Consider the following 9,560-nt stretch of genomic DNA (forward strand, 5'->3'; position numbering starts at 1 on the left):
TTTTCTTCACTTGTAAAGCAATTATCCAGAACAATTGTCTTTTTCTTCCAGCCGTTCTTGCCTATAAGTTCTCATATTCTCATGTTCTATTGTTCTCATTTGCTCATATTTGTGCCTTACTAGCTAAATAGATAAAAACTGAGTAATAAAATGGCTGCTGTCAAATTTGGTATAATTAGAACAGATAACTTAGCATAGTTATTTCTCTGTGTGAATGTGATCAGCTGTAATTCAATCAATATAATAAGCTTTGTTACCTAACTGATGTGTTATTTTTTCAATTTGTAATAATTATAAAGAATAACAAATAATTACTGGTTAATGGCTGGAATTTACACGAGGGGTAGTAAATAGGCACTATACAGAAGCGATTGAGGAGGTTTCTGATGGGAATGATCCCAGCTCCTCAGGAGGGCGACGGAGGGTGAGGTGGGTCAGTTGCAAGCTGGGGCCCCAGAAAAGCTAAGGGTGTGATATAACCTGAATCCTGGCAGCAGTAGAGCCTGGAGCAGCAGCGATGAAACTGTCATGCCAGAGCAGGAACATGGCAACCCCGTGATGAGCAAGAACAGAAAGTGTCTGAAGTTGATTTAAAGTTGACAAATGAACTCACTCAGCCAGACACATGGCATAAAGTGGCAGTTATGTAATTTCAGCTCTGCGTGATAAGGAATAAAAAGACTGGTTGGAATTAAAGAAATATATATTTTATATATTATATTATATATTATGTTTCATATTATATAATATATATGATGTATGATATATGACATACTATATTATATATTATATAGGATATATTACATATTATACATCATATATGATATATTATATGTTATGTATATATTATGTTATATACTGCATATTATATGATACATAACATAATATCATATAATATACAGTATATAACATATAATATTCAATATATAATATATAATGTGTAACAAATAATATATCATATATCATATATCATATATAAAATATATGATATAACACATGATATATAATATAAAACATAATATATAACATATAATATACACAGAGGAGGATAGAGAGGAAAATGTTCCATCCGATGATTCACTCCCCAAGTGAGCCGCAACGGCTGGTGCTGCACTGATCTGAATCCGGGAACCTGGAACCTCTTCCGGGTCTCCCACGCGGGTGCAGGGTCCCAAAGCTTTGGGCCGTCCTCGACTGCTTTCTCAGGCCACAAGCAGGGAGCTGGATGGGAAGTGGAGCTGTTGGGATTAGAACTGGCGCCCATATGGGATCCCAGCACGTGCAAGCCAAGGACTTTAGCTGCTAGGCCACGCCACCGGGCTCTAACAATGATAGCATTTCACACACCAGTAATAGTTCTCTGACTGAGAGATGAACTCTCATTAGCAATAGTCAAATAATTTAAAAAATATATAATTAAAGTTAAATTAAATTAAATTAAGGGAAGTGAAAGATTTCTAAAATGAAGATTATGTAACATTAGCCAAGGTATCATCAGAGACACACCAAAGAAGAATTTTCTTGTTCAAAGATTGGAAAAATTAATGTCATTAAAATGCTCAGAATACCAGGCCTGACAATATGGTTCAATTCGCTAATCCTCCCTTTGTAAAGTGGCAGGATTCCTCTATGGTTCATGTCCTAGCTGCTTCACTTCCCATTCAGCTCCCTTCTTGAGGCCTGGAATAATAGTAGAGGGTGTTCCAAAGTTTTGGGATCCTTCACCCACATGGGAGACCTGCAAGAAAATTCTGGCTCCTGGCTTCAGATTGGCTCAGCTCCAGTTTGTGCTGCCACTTGAGAAGCGAACCAGCAGATGGAAGATTTTTCTCTGTCTCTACTACTCTCCGTAAGTCTGCCTTTTCAATGAAAATAAATAAATAGTTTTTAAAGATTTACTTATTTTTTATTGGAAAGGTGGATATACAGAGAGGAGGAGAGACAGAGAGGAAGATCTTCCATCCAATGGTTCATTCTCCAAGTGAGTGCAACAGCTCAAGCTGAGCCGATCCGAAGCCAGGAGCCAAGAGCTCTTCCAGGTCTCCCACGCGGGTGCAGGGTCCCAAGGCTTTGGGCCGTCCTCGACTGCTTTCCCAGGCCACAAGCAGGGAGCTAGATGGGAAGTGGGGCCGCCGGGAATAGAATCGGGACAAATGGGATCCCAGTGTGTGCCAGGCAAGGACTTTAACCACTACCCTATAGCACTGGGCCCATATATAAATATTTTTAAAAAATGTCTATATTACTTAAAGCAATCTACATATTCAATGTAATCCCTATAAAATGGCCAATGCCATTTTTTTTACTGAATTAAAAAACAATCTGAAAAGTTACGTGAGATGAAAAAAAAGACACAGAATAGCCAGAGCAGTCCTGGGGATGAGGAAGACACGTCAATCAAGCTGGAGCCATCACAATACTGGATTTCCAAGTGTACTGCAAAGCTGTAGCAAATAAACAGAATACTTTTGCCACAAAATAGACATACAAATGGAAGGACCTGAGTACACAGCCCAGAAATTACTCTGGGGACTTATAGCCAAGTAATTTTGACACAGGTGTCAAGAACATATGTTGCAGAAATGGTAGTCTTTTCAGTTAATGGTGCTACAAAACTGCTCATATTGTAACAACAACAACAACAACACAAAAAAACAGAGAAATCCCTTTCTATCACCCTGTTTAAAAACCATGTGAAAGTCAATTAAAGACCTAAATAAAAGACCTGAAACTTAAATTTCCAGGAGATAAGCTAAGGATATTACTTAAACACATTGGTTTAGGCAATAATTTGTTTGATGAGCCCTGAAGGTAATTACAACCACAGCAAAAACAGACAAACAGGATTATATCCAGCTCAGCAGGCTCTGTACAGAAAGAATGTTCAGTAGAATGAAACATGTGTCATAATGGGAAAAAATATCTGCAAGTTGCTTATCTGGCAATATCCACAATATTTCGTGGATTCTAATACCTCCACTCTCATGAACAAATTTAATTCCATTGTCATAGGAGTGTATTATTAGTATTATCATTATTGTTATTATTGGAATGGGTTGCTGCAAACAGGAGGAGTTGATTCTAATTTATCCCATTATACCACCGTATGAACCTCCTCATTCGACGCAGACCAGAGATTGTGGATTTCTCAGCTTCCAGAACTAAGTCAAATAAAACTCTGTGCTGCAGCGTCCACCCAGTCTCTGGTAGACTGCTTCAACAACAGAAAGCATATGAAGACACTCCGGCTTCCTTTATGCCAAGGATGGAGAATGGACGCAGTCCTGACCAATGTTCTGCTGTGAGAGGTTGCTTAATGTTGAGTGTCACCTTCGTTAAAAAAAAAAAAAAGAAACAAAAGTAGGAAGAACTCGTTGGGCACCAGCCTTGTCCCGTCTGTGCTTTTGTCCTGCTACCTGCCAGAAGAGAATTTGTTATTCTTTTTTTAAATCAGTTGGCTATTTAACGTTTATTAGAAAATAACTAGAGAATCCCAGAAACCCAGTCTTCTGTATTTTCATTATACCAACTAATGCTTAATCAGAGCTGTTGGAAGCAGGAAAAATCTAAAATCTTATGATCAAGCTGAATCAGTGCTAATTTGACTTTTTAAATGTGCATTTCTAACTGCTCCAGAAAAGAATGCTGGATCACATACATTTTGTTTTTCAAACAGGGAGAAATTACGGGCCTCACATTTATACTTACAAAGGTTGGTATATTCTAATCTGTGGACATTAAAGTGTGACAACAATCATAAATACAAAAGTGGCACTGATATATAACAGATGTTAGTCTAAAGTTAAATAACCCTCAAATTGATGGGTACAGTTTATGGATTTTCCTGAATGGCTATCTTAATCATGACAGGAGGAAGAAAAATGCTAATAATGATTAGAGTTTCATCTTCTGAAGACAGATATGGAGACAGAGATCTCTGTTCCATTTAAAGTTGAAACTGTCTCTGTGAAAGTGGTGAATGAGCAGACACTTGTTATGGGCTTTTCCTTCAGCGATTGAATTCTTTTATCATCCACAATTTGAAAGAGGATGTGCAAAAAAAAAAAAAATGAACACAAAATACATGGAAATATGGTATTACTTTGCCAGTAAGGGTGTCTTTCTATTTGTTTATCTATTTCTCTATCTCCCTTCTTAGTTGTTTGTTTCTTCTAAAATAAAAAATGAAAAGCTTCTAAACTTACCAGAAATGCGTGTTATAAGATCACATTAAAAGAAAAAACAAAACAAACAAACAAAAAAACGCAATACAATTAGACTCTGCTGGCAAGTTGAAAGAGTGAAGGAAAACTGGAAGCAAGACAGTATGATTCCCAACTCTCACGCAGCACAGCAATGAAAGTGATGAATATGGAATCGTTAAAAAAGGGAAAGCATAGAAGTTGCAGCTGGTGAGTAAGTACATAGCAAAGAATTAAAAGGAGAATAGCTTGATGCAGTTGTAGTCATTTTAAAATGTCTAATTTCTCTTTTCAAAAGTTTTCTCTCAGGGCCCAGAGTGGTAGCGTAGTGGCTAAGTCCTCACCTTGCATGTGCCAGGATCCTGTATGAGTGCTGGATCAGATCCCTGCTGCTCCCCATCCAGCTCCCTGCTTGTGGCCTGGGAAAGCAGTGGAGGACGGCCCACAGCCTTGGGACTCTGCAGCTGCATGGGAGACCTGGAAGAGGCTCCTGGCTTCTGACTTTGGATCAGCTTTTCTCTGGCCATTGTGGCCACTCAGGAGTGAACTAGCATATGGAAGATTTTTGTCTCTCCTCCTAGCTTTAAATGTGACTTTACGATAAAAATAAATACTTTTTAAAAAGTTTTCTCTCTAAACAAAACAGAACAGTCATAGCTATTGGATCTTATCTCAATGTGTTAATGTAGTGGGATATATTATTCAGATCAGATTTTAATCACAAAATACCACAGACAGTGTGAATTAACTAGAAGGCATTTATTTCTCACATATTCGGAGTTGAGGATGTGCCATGCTAATATCCCGGGAAAGCATCATTCTGAAATTCCCTTGTAAGATGCAGGCAGCTGCCATCTCACTGTGTTCTTACCTGGTTTTGTTGCAGAGAGAGTCGAAGAGTCTGCTGTGTCCTCTTGTGCTGTCTCTGATCCCATCACGCTTGTCCTACACGAGACTTCATGTAGTTTCATTCGCTTGCAAAGTTCCTCTCTCTAAATACCATTTCATTGGGAGTCACACATTCACTATATGGATTCAAAGCAGAGGGGACACAATTTAGAATCCTTTAAACTTCAAAATTGGATATTGTATTCATCAAATTAATTTCACTGAACATGAGGACCTTCTATTAGTCCCCACCTTCCTACACTGTCACATTTCAAACAATAAATTTCAAACAATTATTATTGGTGAGACACATATGAGCATGTGTCAAAGATGAGAACAAGGAACATATGGTGTCTGGGCTGTTTGCTTTGACAGGTTAGAGATCTTGTAAGTAAAGGTAAGACAGAAGAGGAGCAGGTGTGGGAACTCTTCTGGGAGATGCAGTGCACATTCCTGGACTACAGATGAGAAGCCAAAAGTGAGCGATTCTATGCAACAGCCAATGGACTCTTACTGTGCTCCTTCTAATGATTATTAAGTGTAAATGATGTCTTTGCATCTCCACTTAAGTTTTAAGAGGAGCTGTTTTCGGAAGATTGGGCAAAAAGAAGGAGTTGCAAACTTTTAATCCATTCAAAGTATGAACAACTTATCCAGTAATGAACAGTGAGTAAGGTGTTCTATGAACCGATCTACAATCAGGGAATTGCAGGACAGGGTTCCACTACAAGGTTTGAGGGATATATTACTTTGTAGCAAATGATTTTCAAAATTCAAAACAGAAACAACAAAATCTGATCCTTTGTAAGTCATGCATGGTGAAGATTACCTGCTTACTTTCAAACATTTGCACTTTATCCATAGCTGAAATAACATGTGCATATGGATTAAGATTATAGTATTTAAAATTTTAAGTAGCAATTAATGAACCCTTCCCAATGGCTTAATGGCTAAATCCTCACATTGCAATTGCCTGGATCTAATATGGACACTGGTTTGTATCCTGGCTGCTTCATTTCCCATCCAGGTCCCTGCTTGTGGCCTGGGAGAGCAGTGGAGGTTGGTCCAAAGCTTTGGAACCCTGAGCCTGCAGGGGAAACCGGAAAGAAGCTCCTGGCTCCTGGAATCAGATTGACTCAGTTCTGGCTATTGTGGCCATTTAGGGAGTGAGTCAGTGTATGGAAGATCTTTCTGTCTCTCCCTCTCTATAAATCTGATCTACTTTTCCAATAAAATAAATAAGTCTTTTAAAAATATGAAACAATGGAAGGATTTGATTTTAAGAGAAGCCTCAAACATTAAAAAAGACAGATAAAAAATGTGCATTTTTGTTTGATGGCTTTATCTGCCTGGCATTTATTTTTTGGACCAAATATTATTTCTGTTTTATAATTGCATTTGGAGATGCTTAATACAAAGCTCCTATATGTGTCTCACAAGAGGATGTGAAAGTGTTCCTTGAATTCTTCTTGGATAAGATGATGTGGAGCTCAAGGTGCAGTAAATCTTATCAGCCTAAGGCATGACCCGTCTTTACTGGTAATATTTGATTTCTTCAAAACCCAGAGTGGTTCTTCTTGAGTTTTTCATTGAGAAACCTCCCCACCCAGTTCATCAATAAGCTAGTCTAGAGCTAAAGAGAGTCCAAGGTCATTCAATAAGTTCAGTGACTTGAGGACATTGTCCACGTCTAGTCCCTGAAAGACTTTTTGATGCCATACATTCAGTTCAAATGTTTTAACCATGTGTGATGTTCTCAATGCTGTTCTCAGATTACATCGGTCTTCATGTTGCTTTTATGAAAGTTGTTCCTACCAGTCGCACAGCATTCTTCAAAGCCTAATTAATAGGTGTTTCTGCTCTGCAACGTTTCTGTTTACTTAATTGATGGAGGACTCTGGGATTTTTAAGTCTTATTAAATCATACAGAAAGTTTACTTTAAGCTTGCTTTTTCTGTTACTGTTCATTTCAATAAAAACTTTATTGGGTTTTCGGATGAGAAACTCAGCAGGAGCGGTCTCCTTCATTAAGCATTTAAAGTGCTTAAGGGAGTAGAATCTGTTCACCTTTTACTTTCCAATTCATTCCCTCTTCTGTTATATTTGACTGGTGGGACGGAAAATGATTTTGTGTTTCCTTCTGGTCGGTGAGCCATAGTCTTCTGCAGTGATCTCTGTGAAGTGTGATTTGTGAAGTCTCTTAAAATAATGATCATTTGAGATATGTAAAGTATTCAATTCCTATCCCGGGGTAAAACAAATAACACACACATACACAATAGAACATTTGTCTAAATTGTGTTCTACCTGCTGACATGTTCGGTTCTGCAGCAGCTGCCACACACGTGAACTCAGTGCAGCTTATTGCATCTGCAATCTGCTTCTGGCTGCTGGGGATTATTTTTCCTGAAGTTTTTATATGAGTACACTTTAATCTACATAAAACTATTCACACTGTCTGCAACTCAGAAAATATTCTTATGTAAATGAATTACTTAAAATTCTAAATAGTAACTTCAGACAAATGGAGGAGAAATGACAGGAAATTAAAACTTTGGAAGAATGTTTTCAGTATGGTAACGAGATTTAGATAGGCTTGTATTTTTTTCCTGCAGATCATCAAAGATTTAGCCTATACCCAGATACAGTGAACATTACAAGACACAAGTTTAAATTTAAATATATTGGAATAATTCTTTTAAAATTTAAGTATTTGGTTTTTTGTTGTTGTTGTTGTTGTTGTTGAAAGTCAGATTTTCAGAGAGGGAGAGACAGAGAAAAAGATCTTCCAATCACTGGTTCACTCCTCAGATGGCTGCAGTGCCCAGAGCTGAGCTGAGCTGAAGCCAGGAGCCTAGAGCTTCTTCTGGGTCTCCCACAAGGGTGCAGTCTCAAGGCTTTGGGCTATTCTCCGATGCTTTCCAAGGCCACAAGCAGGCAGCTGAATGGGAAGTGGAGCAGGTGCCATATGGGCCCCTGGCACATGCAATGTGAGGACTTAAGCCACTAGGCTAACCATGCTGGGCCCAATTTTTCTAAAAATTCAAAAATAAGATTTCTACCATTTTTAAGAAATTCCTGTTCCCATTGTATATGTCCTGTGAAGAGGTGAAAATAAAAATACCTGAAACAACTGTCATTGCACTTGAAAACTCAGGAGAGACACCTGATTATCAGACATATGCGTGTTCCTTAGGCACAAAACATGAATCCTGGCTTTAGTTGATAAGGAACCGATTTATTCAGACAGCTTCATGGCTCACCATGAGGACCATCTGGCTCTTCGGGTATCTTTGATACAGGTGATATTTGTTTGCTGTGTACCACCAAGTTCTGTGCTCTCTGGTCAGAGTTTATATGTTGGATTTATATGTTGTATCTGCAAGTCGCTCACCTGCCTCTAGCCAGAGACGCAGTGCCTAGCGGTGACAGCCCAAAGCAGAAGAGCCCCCAGGATAAACAAACATGAGCACTGTGCCATCATCAAGCCGTCCGGACCACGGTTGGCTATGAAGGAGAGAAGACGGGGACACACGTGTGTTCATCCTGGATGTGAAGACCAACAAACACTAGATCAAACAAGCCGCGAAGAAGCTGAACCATATCGCTGTGGCCAAAGTCAATATCCTGATCAGAGCTGACCCGGACAAGGAGGCACACGTGCGGCTGGATCCAGATCATGACGTCCTGGATGTCGCCAACAAAATTGGGACCAGTTGCGCCTACGGTTTTGTGACCATGGCTGACCGGGCGGTAGCTGAGAGGGCTTGCAAAGACCTTAATCCTATCATCGACGGGCGGAAGGCCAAGGTGAACTTGACTTATGTGGGCGCCAAGCCCAGGAGCCTGCAGACGGGTTTTGCCGTTGGTGTTCAGCAGCTACATCCCACCTTGATCCAGCGGACGTATGGGCTCACTCCGCACTACCCGCAAGCCATGGTGCAGCCCAGCGTGTGATCCCTGCAGCTCCAGTGCCCTCACTGTCCTCGCCCTATCTTGAGTACACTCCAGCAGGCCCAGCCTATGCTCAGTACCCACCAGCCACCTATGACCAGCACCCGTATGCCGCCTCGCCTGCACGGCCACCAGCTTCGTGAGCTACGGCTGCCCGGCCGCCGCCATGCCCCAGGGCCTCTCCGCCCCTGCAGGTACCACCTTCGTGCAGTACCAGGCCCCGCAGCTGCAGCCCAACTGCATGCAGTGAGGGCCATCCCCCACCAGGGACTGCGGTGGCCTGGCCCCAGATGCCAAGAGACTGTCAATATATGTCAAACTCACAGTCAATATCATAGTGAATGGGGGAAAGCTGGAGGTGTTTTCACCAAGAACCAGGGGGAGACAGAAGACGATACTTCTCACCATCTCCCTTCTAGATAGTTCTAGGAGTTTCATTAGACTAGAACAAGAAATCCATGGACCAGAGGACTCCATTTAGAAATCATTGAACCTCATAAAAGAGTTGGCAAAGTT

The 9,560-nt window shown here is 40.3% G+C and overlaps 1 pseudogene; it reads left to right on the forward strand.

The window, feature by feature from the left end:
* Window positions 1-8,814: 8,814 nt before the first annotated feature.
* On the forward strand, window positions 8,815-9,324 carry LOC101536136 (RNA-binding protein 38-like; annotated as a pseudogene).
* The last annotated feature ends 236 nt before the right edge of the window (window positions 9,325-9,560 follow it).

Source organism: Ochotona princeps, chromosome 3 (assembly GCF_030435755.1).
Source record: "Ochotona princeps isolate mOchPri1 chromosome 3, mOchPri1.hap1, whole genome shotgun sequence".
In the NCBI taxonomy this organism is placed as follows: domain Eukaryota; kingdom Metazoa; phylum Chordata; class Mammalia; order Lagomorpha; family Ochotonidae; genus Ochotona; species Ochotona princeps.